Source organism: Phycodurus eques, chromosome 6, assembly GCF_024500275.1.
Source record: "Phycodurus eques isolate BA_2022a chromosome 6, UOR_Pequ_1.1, whole genome shotgun sequence".
NCBI lineage: Eukaryota > Metazoa > Chordata > Actinopteri > Syngnathiformes > Syngnathidae > Phycodurus > Phycodurus eques.
The window spans coordinates 21,616,527-21,635,915 of NC_084530.1; the positions used below are offsets into that span (position 1 = coordinate 21,616,527).

Sequence of the window (19,389 nt, forward strand, 5' to 3'; positions counted from 1 at the left end):
TCACAAGAGTGCCTTTTTTTTTTGTTTTTTGTTTTTTGGTTGGTTTACAAATGGTCCTGGACAGATCCGTCACTCAAGCTGTCTTTACCGTTAATGCCACTGAAGAGAGCCACATTATGCTGCTGCAATACACCAGAGGGATCTGTGACCAGAAGCGCCAGGAAGATGTCTTTACCGTTTTTACGATTGTATAAATACAAGAGCGTTATGGGTTTAATGAGTAGTTCGGAGCATTTATGCACTTTTATCCGCAGAGTTTGAAGGCCAACACATGACAATTTTGCAACTTGCTATGAATCCGTTTACGTCTTGACCGTTATCCAAGAAGTGCATTTCAGTGGGCTACCAGCATTTGCTCTGTCAATGGGTTCTCTCAACAAAGCAGTGGCAAAATTTAAGTTATCATTGTTTGTGATATTTTTTTTCTCTCCACCATACAAAGTCTAAGAAATCTTGTTGTTCGGATTACATTTGTGTTGGACTGCCATCAAATTAGTGCATGACACAAATAACCCCAGATGACTTCACCGTGGGCTTCAGTGTGTACAACTTCACCTCTCCCCTTATCGAATAATGTGGAACACAACCACCAAACGCGTGACTATTTCCGAACGTCCCTAATAAATTCACTGAGGTCCCGCCGTTCACAGGCTGCCGGACAAACCCAGGAAGAGCATAAAAAGTGCCAGATGACTTTATGACTCTCCCTTCCCTTACTCCCTTCCTCCCTACTCCTCCTCCTCCTCCTCCCCCTCCCCCATCCCCGGACAGAGGGAGAACCCCACGCCTCGAGGCATACGCATCTTTAGATTCCCCTCCCGTGTCAGTTTGTTTCATAAAAGATCGGGGGCGTATTTGCATAGCATTTTTAACGCCGGGATCAACAAAAGCGCCGGACAATGGCGGCCCGCCGAGTGTGTGATCCCCCGGCGGCGCTCAATCTGATGAGGATCATCAAGCCTCCAAGCTCCCACTATATGCAACTCACCTGTTGCGGTGCAGCTAAGTGTGTAATTAAAGCCAATCGTTAAAAAATAAACGACTGCAAAATGGCCACACACGCACAGTTTTTAGCTTCTCAAGCGGCGTAGTCTCCGATTTACGACGTTTTGTGGCGGAAGTTGAACGCATCGACCGGTTGAAGACGCTCGAAAACGACGTTCACTTTTATCGTCTATTTTTTTTTAGTTAATCACATTTACAAAACATTTACCCCTTAATCAATTCTGACATTTAAGATGCAACAAAAGTGCTCGTGGAGGATTGACGGTCTTTTTTTTAAAAAAACACCCAACCACTCCTAACAAAAAATATTGACATTTATGTATTATAATATAACACTTTTTGTATTTCAGATACATGAAAGTTACTTTACGTTTATCAGTTTAAGTTTTACCCACGCTTGACTTTCTTACTGACGACAAACGCGAATGCATCAAACGTCATTATCACAAATAACCATTTAAACCTACGTTGTTAATTATCTACCATTATTGTATTTGACTTCCATATTCATACTAATTCGAAGTATTATTTTTGAAAGACGTCCACCAATTTTTATTGTAACTCACAGTATTGCATTACTTACGACGTTGGCGGTAGAAAGCGAACGCAACAATCATCAGTTACGATTATAGGCCGTCACTACTTTTAACTGAAATACACACTTAACCAGCCAACAAAGTAGCTATTTAAAACTAAGTATCTCCCAGAATACATATTTGAAGTTGATATTTTTTATGATTAAGCTGCGTGATATCTGTTAAATACGTCCATCATATTCGTTGTATTAGTGGGTTGTATAATTTACAAAATTGGCGGTAAGCATTGAACGCATCAATCTTCAGTAGCGATGCTTGGCGGTGGTAACTCAAGATATACTCTTAAACGTCAAACAAATAACGATTTAAACATGCCTATCAACGATAATAGTAGCTTTAAATCTGTTTTGATATTTAACCATGTATTATTTATCATAATTTAGTTTTTTTCCTCTCTCTGAATGTTTATATTTACGACGTTGGTGGTAGGAACCTAACGCATCAAACATTTGGAGAAATTCAGCCAGGTTTCTCAAGGTAAAAGGACGGACTTTTAAATAATTAAAATTGGATTTACGCGTCATATTCCAACCGGGAGTTCATATTTTTAGCGATGGTATTAGTACCTGTTTTGGTCTGTTTTTTTTTTAACGTTAATTTTATTGTAAAATGTACTTTTAGCTAACGCCGGGCCCGGATATTTCCAGTTCAATCAGGATTCGGGGAGTTGTGTGGCTTCTTCTTCTTCTCCTTCTTACTTGGCCTGGCGATGGAGGCTGGCTCTACCACCGCCACTAGGGTGGCTAACAGGAGCAGTAGCAGCAACGTGAGCAGGTAGAGCAGGTTGAAGGTCCTCATCTTTGGGCTTGGAAGTCCTGGTTCCAACGCTTACTTGTTGTTTTCTGACCAGAAAGAGAAGACACTGCCGGGGTTGGCAATCCTGGAGAAGCCTCCTTAAAATGGAAGCTGTCCCTGGAGAGTGTCCACTGTGTTTTCCAGTGACTTGAGAGCTAAGTGACCAAGGTACTTCTCCCCCCAACCTCCTTTATACTGGCTTTCCAATAGCCCCCCCTCGACTTCAACTCCTACACGCACACACACACACACAAACGCTCACAAGCATGGCACATATTGACCCCACATGTAGAGGGTAATTCAAATGACAGGAAGCCCCCCACCCGACCCTGCAACTGTCCCCTTGAACACACACACACACACACTCACTCCATTTGTGTTGGGCGGATTGATCCAAATATCGATAATATCGATACCAAGTCAGGATTGGTATCGGATCGATACTCATGTGAAGCTATCGATAAAGTAGTTTTAGTTTCACTCGTGAAAGCAATACTTCGGTTTCATCAAACAGGCGACGCCGTACTCGCCGTTTCTGTCTCAGCATGGAGCAGGCGCAATTTGCTCCTTCTCCCCACATCTTGTGTTTCGATGTTGTGCCGGCTCATGAATTTTAAAGTGACGCTGTCCATTTCTTACTTTAACCAATTGAAAAAGTATAAATTATGATGCGAACTTGATGCAATACATTAATTCCATTGAAATATTCCATCCATTTTCTGAGCCGCTTCTCGTCACTAGGGTCGCGGGCGTGCTCATCGGGCAGGAGGCCGGCCGGGTACACCCCGAACTGGTTGCATTTAAATGTTATTTAAATTAATACATTAACTGAAATTTTTTAAGAAAAAAAAATCCAGACATGAAAATGAATGGGAAATTTTTTTTTGTTGCTGTTCTATTGTTTCAGATTATTATTATTTTTTTTTTATAATAAAGTATTTTTTCTTCATCTACCTTAATTATCGAAAAGTATCTGTACCAGTATCGGCGATACTGGCCCTGTATTTAGTTGGTATGGGATCGATATATAAATTTGCAGTATCGCACACCACTGGACTCCATGTGTGTGATTGATATACAGTACAGTGACTCCACACTAAAAATGTGCAAATGGAAACCCCTGACTAAAATGTGTATAATGGCCTATATTAGTAGTGTAATCTAGGGATGCACCAATCCCCAATTTATTTTCTGACCAATACCAGTAGTAGTATTCACTCCTGAGTACTCACTTATACCGATACAGACTACCAATACCACTAGTACTTTCGATGGATAGTTTCTATTAACACAATGGCAGATAATTGTAAACAGACCTTTCTTCCTTTCTGACCTACATGATGATTCGCCTATGTGTCAAGCCAACACAGTGTAGTGCCAACTATTGGCGAGGAGGACTTACTCAATGTCAGGTATTTATTTATTTATTTATTTTTGCCTGAAGAATTGGTGGCTGATATTGGCAGAACCTCCAGAGTATCTTGAAATAAGTACTGACACCTATACCTGGTATCAGTACTTGTCCATCCCTCCATTTGAGTAAATGCCGATTCCAAGTACCGATCTAGTGGTGCCTTGAGAGATAAATTTATTTCGTTCTGTGATCACGCTCATAACTCAAAACACCCGTGTTACAAATAATTTTCCCCTGTTGAAATGAATGGAAATGCCACTTATCCGTTCCAGCCTCCTGCCCCCCAAAAAACTAAAATTTGTGTTTTTGTATGAGGAAAAATAAACCTGTATTAATGTTGTACATTATTAAAAAAAACAAAAACACATTTAAATTGAATGCAGAGCATTAAACAGTTTTGTGCATCAGGATTTAATGCTACAATTCAATTAATTGTGCTGCTCCTTCTGGGCACCATGAGGCAGTATAACTGTACAGTCATGCAAACACAAACACAGAAGAACAGACATCTTCTACAGTACTACTACTGTCAGTGACTCAGTAAGCTGTTGTAATGTTAGTCATTTTTTTGAGAAAAGACTAATGCTTCTACCACTACTCAGTAATTTGTTGTAATATTGGTCATTTTTTGTAGATAATAAAGAACATATGCCTTTGAGTATTGTTCTATTGTCTGTCGTGTGGTTTCCATAATTTGTGTTCAAATATCTGTTGCCTAAAGGGTTGTAAAACAGTAACTATGGCATTTTCCATTTACTGTAATTTCCCGTGTATAATGCGCGCACCCCCCCCCCCCCCCCCAGAAAAAAAATAATGTGGTTTTCTATCATTTTTAGCCGAATATCTGTTGATTAAAGGGTTGTAAAACTGCATCTATCAATTCTAACCATTAGCATCTCAACGGGATTTTCCATTATATCTTAGCATTAAGCTATCGGGCCGGTCTTGATGCAACATAGTTTTGTTGTTTTAGATACACAGCATGTCATTTAGTTTGTTTTACATTTAGTTTAACAAAAAACTTCAACTGGGAGTGGCGTTCAACAGCTTGAAGCCTCTTTTGATGAATTGTTCAATATTTGCCAAACTGCTGCTTAGCGCTGCTACCATACAGCGTTCATATCTCAAGTCCGACTGACTGCTCGTTTCTCGAAAAACTCGTAAGACAGGTCACTCACTCGTATCTCAATTCAACACTATACCTTGTAGTCATTTTATTAAATTTTTGACTCAGTGTTACATATATATTAGGGTTGGGAATCTGTGGCATACGGACGATTCAATACATATCTAGATACACAGGTAGCGATTCGATTAAAAAACGATATTGTTACGGCCGGAACAATTCGATACGATTTGGTTCAGTATGGGAGCGATATGACTCTCGATTCGGTGCAGAAAAAAAACTGTTAACATTAGTACATGTGCTAATCATAAAGAACCTTGATTTGACTTAACCCAATTCTATAAAATGACATCCGTCTAGCCCTATTTTCAAACATGTATAAGACCACTTACCCCTGCGCATTGTTGCGTCATGACACTATTAAAAAAAAAAAGTGTATGTACTCTGTGCCATTCAAGCTGGGACCGCCACGGCGCACACACACACACTGCTTTATTTATTTTATAATTTATTTTGCTGCTTGCTGAGTGCTGACTGACTTTTTGAACTTTTAAGTTGTGATGACTACCTTAGTTCAACTGCCGATTGTTGTTTCAGCTTCGGGATATACCTGGCTGTGTGTCCTCTCGTTAGTTTCTTTTTTTTCTTTTTTGTGTCGCACAGTACAAACTCGAACGTATAAGTGGACCGCAAAGACTTGAGAAGAAGCATTAGTTTGCCGAGTTAGAGCCAAGGAAATTTCTGAGATGTACCTACCTTTGCCATATTGTCTGCATATTTACAATCTGCGGTGCACATTTCGCTGCCTGCCCCAATGTCGACAGCAGACTTGTGGTAAAGTACATAACGTGACATTGCATTCAGTGTTTACAACTCTTGGGGGAACACTACTTTGCCATCACTGTGACCACGAAACTAGCTTAGCTACTGAAAAGCTATTTGATGTTGAAGTAGTGACACTACGTAGAAATATAGTTAAACTAGTAGTGTCACAGGAGAAGCGGCTCAGAAAATGGATGGATGAATGGATAGTAGTGTCACTAATATCTACCACTGCTGTGTTTGGTTGTAAGCATAACGTTACCTGCGTAGCACAGCGCGAGACCTCTCGCACTTGTTTTACGAGATGAAAACCTTAAACCTTCAGGTAACCAATTCATAGCCTCGTGATATCCGGTCCACAGCCCTACAACCGATTTATCTAAGAATTCCTGGCGGATTTTGTATCGATAGTCTAGTCTGCTACCGATACAGTCGTCTCTCTCGCCTTTACGAACGGATATCCGGTCGCCTCAGTTTATCGTTACCAAACCTAATGGATATTCTCATTTTGTAAAAGTTTGGGGTCACATAGAAGTGTCCTTATTTGTTTTAAAGAAAATCAGTGTTTGTTTCATGACATAACATAAAGGTACTCAGAAATACAGTCTACACCTGTGTTTCCCAACCATTATTGAGCCAAGGCACATATTTTTTTGCCATCTAGTGGAAGAGCATTTAATTGATCTGTCACTAAACACCACTGGCATAAATAGATGAACAATGAGACATTATTTGTAGAAAATGTAGAATTTTTGGACCAGTTAACTGACACCTACCGAAACATTTGTGAGTTGGTGAGTGGATGGTGAATCTGTAAGATTTAACTGTAAAGTATTTAAAGAGCGGAAGAACTGTTGATTTATCGCATGCCGCCTTTTTTTTGTTAATGTGTGGCCTCTTTTAAAAGCTGATGGTTTCCCAGCCACCCCCACGCATGCGTTCACACACACACACACACACACACACACACACACACACACACACACACACACAAACATCTGTGGGGGTGGGCATATATCATCTGCTAGCAAACAGTGGTTGAATGAAGAGATGCACTGAGCCGCCTCCTTGTCTTATGTGTTCGTTTGCAGGATTGTAGTCTGTTTTTTGTTTGTGTCAAAAGTCTGAGTCTCTGTAAATGTGGACAAAATTATACACAAATCAATTCGAGGGTATTAGGGATGCAGCAAAGGTCTCTTTGTATGAAATACGGTCAAACGCTATCCATTCCGGGACGCTGCTCAACCTCCATTTTGTTGTTCCCGCGTAAGAAGTGATAGCAATAGGAATAATCTGTTCCAGAGTCAAACCATGACCTTTATAGAACCAACAGGCAATGTTTTAAGTAACGCTTTATCATTTGTGACAGTCATACAAGTGTAAAAGGTAACCAATGTCTCAAATAAAGCAGTGATTATCAAAGTGTGCATGGGCTCCTTTTAGCGGTACATGAAATTGTCAAACTGTGCTTTATTTTACAATGGCTTAAACTTGTACAGTACAAGTTTAAGCCATTGTAAAGTACAGTTTAGCTGTATTTAACTTTGAAGTTCAATACATTTGCTTCTAATCTTTTAGATGTCTTTTCAACCATTTATTTAGGTGTGATTTCTATTTATGTGCAATGCACAGTGTTAATGTTCAAACTGTGCCTAATAGTTACAGTATTTTAATACTAATTGTACTTTTTAGGAAGAAAACAGTTTCCTTTTTGATGAACACTTAAGCCTACCACGGTACTGTATTTTAATGTTGGTCATTATGGTGGTGGTTGAGGAACTAAGTTTTTTTTTTTAGGCAATAATTGGTGTGAACATTTCTGCCATGGATAGAAAACACAGAAATAAGCTCATGAAAAAATCAATAGAACATTGCGGCCAAAAATAGGTGTGAAAAGCTGCATCTCTTGTATTTTGACGCCTGATTAGTGCGTCTGCTTAATCAGTCGGCCGGCGTCTCCTCCACGGAGGTAGCGACTCCTCCAGTGAGCGACTCCTCTCCATTGAGCGTGCCGCTAATCAATTAGCACATTAAGATGAAATGTTGCCCATTACATGTGAATGAGGATTAAGGGAAGCAGCAGGACGCTAATGGAGCGCCAGGCCTGCAAAACACTTCCCGAGACTTTGAACAAGGATCTCCCTTGAGAAAAGCACAAAAGACAACACGAGTGTGTGTCTGTGTTAGTGTGTGTGTGTGTGTGTGTGTACGTGCGTGTGTGCGCCTTTATGACTTTATGGTATTTGCAAAAATGTCTCTGTGGACGTGGCCGAGATTCCTGCCGGATTTGTAAAACACTCTCCTTGCCTAGGTTTGTTTCTTGCCTTGCGCTTTGCATATCAGCGGCCATTGTCTTTTAAAAAACTTTTATTTTGCCTCATTTGAATATGCTGATGCACCTCCAATTGTCATTCACAGCCACCTGGTATCCAACTTACTGTGTGTATGTGTGTGTGTGTATAGCTCGTCCTCTAAAAAAAAAAATGTCTCCCGTCAGTTTTTTTAGTGTTGTAATATTTGCTCTTGTAGGAGGATTAAACACATTGACGGGGGAGTTCCCAACACACACACACAACAGAATTCAATCATTGTGTCGGAGTCCTAATTGTAGAACTTGTCAGGTTATTATTTTCATAATGGACCGTATGTAAGAAGCCCAGCTAATCACATTAGAAACAGTAGACTCCCTTTAGTCACAGTCTAGTAACGATCCAAAGGCCTTTCCATGCAAGGAGACCGCCGCAACGCACGCGAACAAGCATCCTCCAGTTGTCTGTGAAATTCCATGCATTGGATATAAAAACATCTACACACCTCTGTAGAAATGCCAGGTTTATATATACAGGACATGTGTGTAATATATACATAAACACACACACTATATACAATTAACTTCACAGTTCTCAGGACTCTGGTTCAAATCTGGCCTCCCAGTGTGGAGTTTGCATGTTCTGTGTGGGTTTTCTTCGGGTACCCCGGTTTCCTCCCACATCCTAAAAACATGCATGGTAGGTTAATTGAAGACTCTAAATTGCCCGTAGGTGTGAATGTGAGTGCGAGTGGTTGTTTGTTTATATGTGCCCTGCAATTGGCTGACGACCAGTTCAGGATGTACCCTGTCCCTCGCCCAGAGTTAGCTGGGATTGGCGCTAGCAAGCACACGACCCTAGTGAGGATGAGTTGTTCGGAAAATGGATGGATGGATTAATTTTTGTAAAAAAATTTTTAAAAAGTAGTACAACAGTAGAAGTAGTTATTTATCAGAAGATTAGTAGCTAAATCTCTGCTCTTCTCCGTTTTGTGAAGTAACACCAAAGCAGAAACGAACTGATGTTAGCCATGTTAGTTAGCTAGTTATTGGCCTTGGTATTGAGTCTATAGTGTTTATTTTACCAATTGTTGTGTAGATACAGTAACTCTCATAGCTGTTTGCAAAAGTTAATTTCGTATAGTAATATATTAACGTTATGCTGAATTTGTCGACGAGTAGTGGCTTGCACTCTTACAAATGTAGTGTTATATGGGAAGTATTGCCTCCGATAGCAGCCACTCTTTGGAAGCACATTTTGCATATTGCCGCTGTCGGGCAGAATCTTTCAGGAAATCTAAAAACCAAAATCTTGCTTGAGCTACTAAACACTGCTTTTATACCTGTATTTTGCATATAATATACTGTTGCGCGATAACATCAACATGACACCACCTTAAAGTAATCTTCAATCTCTAATTTATTACACTGTCATTGATTAAAATGGTAGATTACGTCATCATACCCATCAAAGTCTGTGCGAAGGCTGAGTCCCTGACCATACAAAAATCCTTTTAATACTTGACAAAATCAAACGACAGTGATACGTCATCTTTACAAACAATTTTTCAAAGGTCTTCGAGCCATGAGTAATGCAATAAATAAAACAATGAGCTGAGTGACCTGCGGGTATTAATCTGCACGAAAATTTACCTCCGTTGCAAACGGGCTTCCTTCTGTAACGAGGCATTACAGCGATTGGTTTTAACAAAACAGACCTGACCGAACAGACAAAAGTGAGGTAAGTCTAAGGTAACTATTTTCACCTGCTATTGTCTAAAAAAAAAAACATCCAGACTTTCAATCTTGGGGCAAAAATTATGCCGTAGAGCTTCACAGAGTGGGAGAAGAGGCAGAGTTTTACAACACTTCTGAGACAGTTGAGCTTTCAAGAGTGTTTATAGATTCTAAGTTCACAAGCTATTTTCAACACTTTAAATGGTTAATAATGTGTAAAAATAACAGACGACGTGGGGACAGACCATTATTATTGATTTGTGAAAAAAATATGAAATGGACCATATTTGGGCAGATGGGGTTTCTGCCTTACGGTGGCAATCGATAAGGGGAAAAGTCCTCGGGTTCACTGACTGCTTGCACCAACAACCCGAACGTGGGTTCGAGGGGTCATGTCAATTTCCAGCACTGATGACTCAAAAAAAAAAAAAAGTAGCTTCTATAGCAGATGGAAAGTTTTAGAAGTTTGAAACTGTGACTTTTTAAAACCATGATATACCTTGAAACCTGTAACCGGCCCATGCCTGAATCACAATCACATTGTCTCTTTTTGTTTTTAATTTTTGAGGAATATTTTTGTTGTGATGCCACCACGGAATGCTGCCAGTGATTGCAAAGAGGAAAAAGTGATGTGTTGGAATGGTCTCTGGTAGCTGTGATCTTTACAACCTCATAGACAGCGTGGATCTTCTCAACTTTCTTCCTCGTCCTCATCTCGTCAGTATCCGCAAGATAAGGAACTTCCTCTCTGATAAAACCAAGGAAGAACAGTGAGTCATAAAAGTTGTTCTGTTGTGGCCGACCTACGGCGCTCGCACAAATGTGCGCTTAAATGCTACTATACATACAGTATGTTTGGGAATGACCGGAAAATAAACTAAGACTGACACTAGTGCGCTTAATCTGACTCTAGCATTTCATTTAAGTCTTGTTAGTGTCAATTAAATCACATAGTAAGACTTACTTGTTTATACTTATGATTTATTTATTTGTTTTACATTTTTTATTTTATATATTGATTAAGTTCGATTTGATGAATTTTAGGGAATTTAATTTTATATTTGAATTCTTTTTTTGTTTTAGTGTGTTTGTGCACAGAAACGCCTGTACCACTTGTGGCTACTCTACCACTGTACCAATTTCTTTACCCTTCTTTCTCATCGCTGGTACCCTTCTATGGTGATGTCACAAAAACACGTTTTATTTATATTTTTATTTTAATCTGGTTTTTTTTTTCTTCGAATTTTATTAGTATATTTTATTTGTATGTCATTTGCATTTTATTTTACAATTTTTGTTTTTATTTTATTTGCTAATAATCTTCAAAATATAATATTCTGCTTTGTTGTACATGTATTTTTATTTTATAATTAGAAACATTTTTTAAAATTTCGATTCTGGTCAAAAAGAATATATTTTAAAATTGTGTACACTTAATTTTTCAAACGTTCTATTAATATATATTTTTTTAAATATTTAAAGTGTAAAAAACATTTTTGCCAAAAAATGCGATTTGATGCTGATCAATGTTACGCGACACTAATAAAAAAAAAAAGTAAAAAGTATTTATGATTTAGAAAAGAATATAATTTATGATAAAAAGTAATTAAAAAATCTACAATTAGATATTATTTTAAAAGGTGTCTGATTTGGTGGCAGTCGTAATTAACTTTGCTTGTTACGGTAGTTTCAATTTGAACTTAATTGTCATTTAATGAATCTGTCCTTCACACGGTACAAGTGTCGAGTAGAGATGTGTCCTAAATTCTGTGTGGATATTTTGAGGCATAGTCCTTTGTGTGTGTGTGTGTGTGTGTGTGTGTGTGTGTGTGTGTGTGTGTGTGTGTGCGCGCGCACGCGCGCGCGTGCGTGCGTGCGTGCGTGTGTGTTGATCGTGATATGCTGCGCGTGGTTGAAAGAGTGCTAGTGACGCTGTTGTCATCACATAAGGTCGTCGGTGCTAATGAGGCCCGTGGCTGGCCACTGCTTAATGACTCCTAAGACCCCCGTTATCTGCGATGGGACCATCCAAAAGCCTGATGGCGATAGATGCATATACACGTGAATATATATAAATATAAACACACACGTGCACACATAAGTCATCACAACACAAATTCAGCAAAGTAGAAGCAGATAGAATCTCGCGCTACTATCAAGCGGGCCATCTTTATTGCAGTTAGGTGGCTGACTGATGGAGGGTTCAGGGGTCAAGGGGCAAACTCAACAGGGAGCCCACCCCGCCATCCCTCCCGTCCCTCCCTCCTGGTCTTCCCCAGTAGAGATGTCACCTCACTGGGGCTTCAGAGGCCAAAAGTCAGCCAGTTTGTTCAAGCCTAAATCAGACACTGTAGCCATGGCGGACCCACAAGATCGTTTAAGTAATTTTGCTTTCACCAAACATACCGATTTACCATTCGGAGTGCTTTAAAGTTTCTCTACAAGAGGATGCAATAAAAAGCATCTATCTCCACTTAAATAATTAAAAAAAATTTATTCAAGAGATACAGAAACTTATCAAAACTCAACTCTACAAATATTCCAATATTCCATATCCAGTGTTTGAACTAGTTCAAGCCTTTTACTTTTTTCAGTTAATCAGAATTTTTAAATGAATATGCATTTAATGTAATTCCTCTAGACCACAAGTATCAAACTCAAGGCTTGGGGGCCACATCCGACCCGCCACATCAATTTATGTGGCCCGCGAAAGCAAGTCAAGTGCGTCGACTTCATGTTCCTTGCTAAAATAACAACATTGCTAATCGTCTTCCCTTTTATATAATGTTGATTGAAATTTTTTTTGTTACCAATCCCCCCATTTCAAAATAAACTGAATTAACAACTTTTTACTGGCTTCTGGTTTCAAATATAGTTATTCATCGATTTGTTTTGTGTGTATATGTAATAACATGAGGCAATTGTACTTTTACTGTATATATCTTCGCGCTCATGACGGCCCTTCGAGGGAAACCATAACTACGACAATGTGGCCCGCAGCAAAAATGAGTTTGACACCCGTGATCTAGACAGTAAAAGTCATGTATGTCCAAATTAGGTTTTTCACATTTAATTTGTATTTATTAAAAAAAAAAGTCTCAGAACACCACTATATTTACTTTATTTGGTATTTCATATTATTAAAACTGCAATCTTTTGTTTAACTTTGCATAAACTTAATTTTAATCACACAATGAAAAGCATGAACCACCATTTCTTTTTCCACTTTAAAAAGTAATAATAAAAGTACAGAAATTAATATTTTAAGGGATGAGAAAAAAGAAAAATATTTTTCCCAGCTTTTTTTATAATTGAGTTTTAAAGTCACTGGTTAGAGTTTACATAAAGAAATATTTGAAATAATTCAGGCCTATTGGTTTAGAACTGAGTACAATATTTAATTTGATATGCAAATTTGTATGGACAAAAAAAATAATATGTTCACATTTTTGCATTTAATTTTAATTTATTTAAAATAAAACAAATCTAGTGTCTCAAAACACCTTATTTAATGTGATATTTTTTAATATCTAGGACAATATTTAATTTTGCTCATTTAAATTTTAGTCCATTTTAATGTGTATATATAATTTAAAGTATGTATCTGCACTGTTTTTTTGTTTATTGAAAAAAAATACAAATAAATGTTGATTAAAAATATGTTAAATTTAAAAGATAATGTTTGTATCTCCAAATTCTTTTGGTGTGTTTTTTTATTATGTGGTCCCATGAAATATTGCCAAATTTTAACATGCTGTATTTTGTTGGGAGTCATTATCAAAAATTAAACAGACAAACAAGGATACATATTTTACTTTTAATGACTCAACAATGGAATAAATGTTCACTTACTTTCCCACTGTGCACATACCATTTTAAATTGACTTTTTTGGGTCTTGGGATTATTGAACATTATAAGTAGTTTATGTAGTGTAATCTTCTGGAAGAACAGTAGATGTTGCCAAAGAGTATTCATTGAATTGCTGGCTAAAAGACCGCATTTTTAACAGAACCATCTGTGAGTACAGTTGATCAATTTTTCAATCCATAATAGTTACTGTAGTTAGAATTCCTTCAAAAAGCCCACAAGACTGAAGTTTGTGTTGTTGCTTTGCCTTTATTGACAGTGTGCCTTTTCATGGTTCATTTACTGTGTTTGGCCTGCCTGCTGACCACTCTTTGCATCCCTCTCACAGCCTCGTAGACGCCTTCATCTGAAGAGCACCCACACCCACACATACTAAGGGTTACAAAAGGTATTTATCTCGTCTGTGCGTGTTATACAAAAGAGTGCGTTGTCTTTTCTTACCTGACTGCAGGCCTTCGTCTGGCCGGATGCAGACGGAAGCGATGCTGAAGAGCGAGAAGACGACGAAGGCGACCACGATGAAGGCCAGCTCAAATCCAGAGAAAGGCACTTCCATGGGCTCACAGTTGTTATGTAACCCAGCATGCAGTATGGAATATATCACACAATATGAAAGAAGCATTCATGTAATATGTATATTGTGCTTGTAGTTTTTCGGTGGTGTACAGCTATACTGTATCGCACTTTTCCTAGTATTTTGATTCTTTGGTTGAAATAAATATGGCGACCGCAAGAGTACAAACTGTGGGATGGGGAAAGGCATTTCAGAAGACTATTCAACAACACAGTCATGTTTTGAGATACGAGTGACCCGACTTACGGGTTTTTTTTAGATATGAGCTGTAATTTGGCTGATTTATTTTTTTGCTCTGACTTGCGAGAGCAAACTTGTGATACAAGCGCAATGTGGTGTCAGTAAAACCCATTAAACTCACTTCACAATAAGCAATAGTTTGGCAAATAGTGAACATTTCATCAAAAAAGAGGCTTCAAGCTATTTAATGCCACCACCAGTTGTAAAACGTTACACCCTGGTCCATGGTCTCTGTTCCAGGTTTGATATTACCTCCGAAGCCGGGTTGACTCTTCCGTTTTTATACAGAACAGCAACACGGGGGGGGCTTGGAAAATTCCCACTTTCCCAGGTAGTGTAAAAATGGCAAAGGTGGTTAAAATTCCAGATCTTGCATTATGGTTCCGATGCAGTAATTATGCGGGCTCTCTTTGTAAAAGACCCTAATATCTATACTCTGCTTGCACACACTCGATGAGAAGTGACCTATTTAACATATAACAAGCGATCTGAGCTAAGGAGATAGTTTGAGGTTTTTAAAAAGACTCACCATAAGAAAAAATATCAGCCTCAATGTGTAGAATTCACACATGCATGACCAGAAAACAGGCTTCAATCTCCATGACTTGTTCCAACACACAGGCAGAGTCCAGCATGGGTCCCGGAAGCGAATATGACCACATCCTAGCACAAGGTACACACTCTCTCACACGCGTATATGCACACTTCAAGAGGTAACCACCACGTGGACTTTGCTATGAATAAAATATACTCGGGATCCTCCCATGGCTTTGATGTGTTTTCCTCAGGCTCAAAAGAGGCAGAGGATGTTCAATATGTAGTCTTTTCTTCCTAGTCCTCAGACAATCAACTCTTCATTGCGCATGTAGATGCTCCTTCCTACATTAAAACAACAACAACCAAAAGTATTCACAGTCCTTCATGCACTTTTTCCGTATTATTTTACAGCCTTGTTCCAAAATGGAATAAATAGATTTTTTTCTCCTCAAAATTCTACACACAACAAACCATATTTATAATTGGGAAGTTTTCGCATTGCCAGTTCAGAATGTTAAAATGTTACTTGAAACTGATTACTTATATTTCCATTATTTCCTATGCGGGAAATATTTTACAGCGGTGCCTTGAGATAGAGTTTAATTTGTTCCGTGGGCCGTGGCCATGCTTGTAACTCTAAACACTCATACCTCAAATCAGCTTTCACCATTTAAATATCTGAAAATGCTAATAATCTGTTAATAACCTCCCCAAAAAACAGTAAAAATGTTTGAAATGTGTTTTTCAATAAGGATCATTGCACTCTTTAATATTGTACTAAAACTGAGTAATAACAAATAGAATGTAAAGAATTAAACAATTTGTGCTTCAATACTGCAACTCGATTCATTGTGCTGCTCCTTCTGGTGTGCCCGGCTTGACTAACGGGTGGGGTGGGGGTGGGGGACATATAATACAGTCATAGAGATAAATGAGAAAGAGTCACCATTATTCTCAGCAGGTCAATAAGCTGCAATAATATTAGTCGTTTTTTTCACAAAAAAATTAAAAAATATATGCCTGTGCGTATTGTGATATCGGTTTACTATATGTGTTGCGCCACTGTTTGCCTTCAAATATGCATTGCTTAGAGGGTTTTAACACTGCAACGATTGATGCTTATCTTTGACCCATCAATTGCGTTTCCCATTATATGTTAGCATTAAGCCAGCAGGGACGTTCGTAAGGCAAAGTTGTATGTCGGGTTCCTCGTATCTCAAGGTACCACTGTATTTGAAATCCAAATACATACACTTGTTTGACAGTTAAAAATGTGACATTGTTATCACCCCCCCCCCCCCCCCAACAAAAAACTATAAAATAAAATAAGTTTGCTTATTGGCGGCACGGTGGCCGACTGGTTAGAGCGTCAGCCTCACAGTTCCGAGGACCCGGGTTCAATCCCCGGCCCCACCTGTGTGGAGTTTGCATGTTCTCCCCGTGCCTGCGTGGGTTTTCTCCAGGCACTCCGGTTTCCTCCCACATCCCAAAAACATGCATTAATTGGAGATTCTAAAGTGCCCATAGGCATGACTGTGAGTGCGAATGGTTGTTTGTTTCTATGTGCCCTGCGATTGGCTGGCAACCAGTTCAGGGTGTACCCCGCCTCCTGCCCGAAGATAGCTGGGATAGGCTCCAGCACGCCTGCGACCCTAGTGAGGAGAAGCGGCTCAGAAAATGGATGGATGGATGGAAGATGGAAGTTTGCTTATTGTTAACAAGTTGCCACAATTTGACACAGGAACATACTCTTTCCATAATTTTTTTTTACAGGAGGAAAACTGTCTCAAAAAGGAGTCCAAAAACATACACTTGCTTAAAAAAACAACAACAACAAAAGAACGTGTATAGTTACTACATTTTGGTAAGGACACAATTTGACCCTGGAACATACAGTATCTTATTTCCGTTATTTCCTGTGGGTGAAAATGTTTGCAAATCCCCAAATAGTTAATGTTTTGAATGTTACTTTAAAACATTGCAAGTACAGTTTATATATTTTTCTGTACAATGCCCACAGTTTGAAACTTTAACAGACTACAGTATTTCTATTTCCAGTGGGGGAAATATTTTGAAATGCATGTTCTAATACCATTATTATTATGATACATACTCATGTGCTTCATCTTGTCATTCACTTTCACATATTAATCAGTGAGAAGATAATAAAACTCATACCAATACGACGACCACGTTCTTCATGGATCATTCCGGCCAGGGTAAATAGGCCGAAAACCAGGAGGGAAAAGACGACGGTCAGCGCCTCCAGGTCTCCCAACACGGACGCCATCGTCATCCAACACGGGTAACCAAGCACACGGGAGCTACATTAGCATTAGTGCTTACACTCACACACAGACATGTAGATTGGTGAAGAGCATGCTTACACCTCTCAAGTTTAAGTCAGATCATGTTAACCCTAATTATTGATGAATGGCCTTTGTGCCTTTGTGTTTGCATGTGTGTTTTTACAGTGCTGTCTACTCAGTGGGCTCTGCTGGCCATTTGTGTCCACGTCGCTTCCTTTTTTTTTTTTAAAACCATTTTAGGCGTGTTCAAGCATTCATACATCATCCATTTTCTGAAAGGTGGGGATTTTTCCATGATTTTGTCATTTCCAACTTCCATCCATCCATTTTCTGAGCCGCTTCTCCTGCGTGTTTGATGGCTCGCTGTGAGTTGTGGTCATCAGCAGTTCATTTATGAATGTGCTTATAATGTGTTTGTTTTCTCACTTTTTGTTCACTTAAAGCGATTGAAAGTGCACTGGCGGTTGTGTGTATCCTTGACCACTTGCGGGGGCAGTACAATACGTTTTAATTAGCAATCGTAGGCTAAAAAAGCTGGTTCATTTCTAGATCACCAGCGCAGTCACCTTCAGAGCCTTAATTTCACCCTTACTCAGGTGAACACACCTTTGTATTAAATTAGATAACATTGAATTGTGGTACACATTGCATTTAATCTTCTTTGTTATGTGTGAAATTATTCCAAACTTTAAACAATCCCTGTCTTTTACGGACTCTATCCTGCTGGCTCACTGCCTTTGCGCCACCTTATGTCTACATGGTGTGGTGCGTGCGATTGCAGTAACATTAGTCTGTGTGGAAGAATTAAGGCTACGAAGCTTTGAAGCACATAAAAAGTGAGGGCACATACAGTGCCGTGAAGAAGTAATGGGCCCTCTTCTCAAATTCTTATGTTTGCATAGTTTCCTCACTTTAAAGTTTAAGCTCATCAAAAAATTTTCATACCAGACGAATATAATCCAAGTGAACTGAAAATGCTGTTTTTAAATGATTTCATTTATCATACATGCAAATCAGTCGCCATTTGGCGAAATTCGCTGTTTTGAATTCTAAATATGCCATTTACGTGAATCGTATAGATCCTATGAGTGTTCCATAATTTTTTCTATTTGAGAATAATAATAATTGCGAACGTTTGTCGTGGTACACAGGCTTCCGCTGATGGTATGGGAGGGAAAAAAATGCTGAATTAAATTGTGCATAATGTTGCAGTGGCTTAAGCCTTTTTTTCCCCCTTAAATCTAGTACAGCACATTTGTTAGGTAAAGTTCAGTTGGAGTTGCCTTTTTTTGAGAACTTTTATTTAACTTTTGACTGGAATACATTTGAATATTTTTTCTATAGTATTTTTTTAAGTATTTAAAACATTTATTTATGTAATGTATATTTCAGTTACAGTATGTGCAACACATTTTAGTTTATTTTCTATTTTTGTTCGTGCTCCTAATGTGCATAATGTTACAGTGTCTTTCAATAGTATTATTGGCACGGTGGACGACTGGTTAGCACATCTGCCTCTGCATGTTCTCCCCATGCCTGAGTGGGTATACTCTGAGTTCCTCCCACATATCCAAATAATGGAATATAATGGAAAATGCCATTGACTGGTTAATGATAGTGGAGGTGTTAGAAGACTTTAAGCAACATATATTTTATCAAAAACGGTGGAGCAACACATGTAGTCACATTTTCTGTATCCACTGAGAAAAAAAACTCACATTTTCTGTATCCACTGTGAAAAAACGACTACTATTAGAGCATTTTTTTGAGGGAACAAATTAAACTCATATCTCAAGGCACCACCGTATTTGGTTTAAAACATTTGAGAACCACTGGTATAGTGATTTTGAGGACTTAGAGTATGCCTCCTTGTTAAATTGAGGACACACACGTTAGTATTTTCAAGTCAAGTAAGTATCTATCTTGAGGAAACAACAACGTGTTTAATTTGTTGTGTGTGTGTTTTTAGCATCCACGCACACGTTGTGTAATCCCATTAGTTCTGAGATGGGGACGGGGGTGGATTGAGGTTAGTCTAAGCCTTAATCCCCTCGCGGA

The 19,389-nt window shown here is 38.7% G+C and overlaps 2 long non-coding RNA genes across 2 annotated transcripts; both read left to right on the top strand.

The window, feature by feature from the left end:
• Positions 1–573: 573 nt before the first annotated feature.
• LOC133404307 (uncharacterized) lies at positions 574–14,807 on the top strand. Its single transcript, XR_009768802.1, has 5 exons — positions 574–1,006; positions 2,223–2,375; positions 2,452–2,564; positions 10,372–10,573; positions 14,000–14,807. It is a non-coding gene; the product is annotated as an uncharacterized LOC133404307 (long non-coding RNA).
• Positions 14,808–14,847: 40 nt separating this feature from the next.
• LOC133404308 (uncharacterized) lies at positions 14,848–17,584 on the top strand. Its single transcript, XR_009768803.1, has 3 exons — positions 14,848–15,158; positions 17,178–17,327; positions 17,497–17,584. It is a non-coding gene; the product is annotated as an uncharacterized LOC133404308 (long non-coding RNA).
• Positions 17,585–19,389: the final 1,805 nt, after the last annotated feature.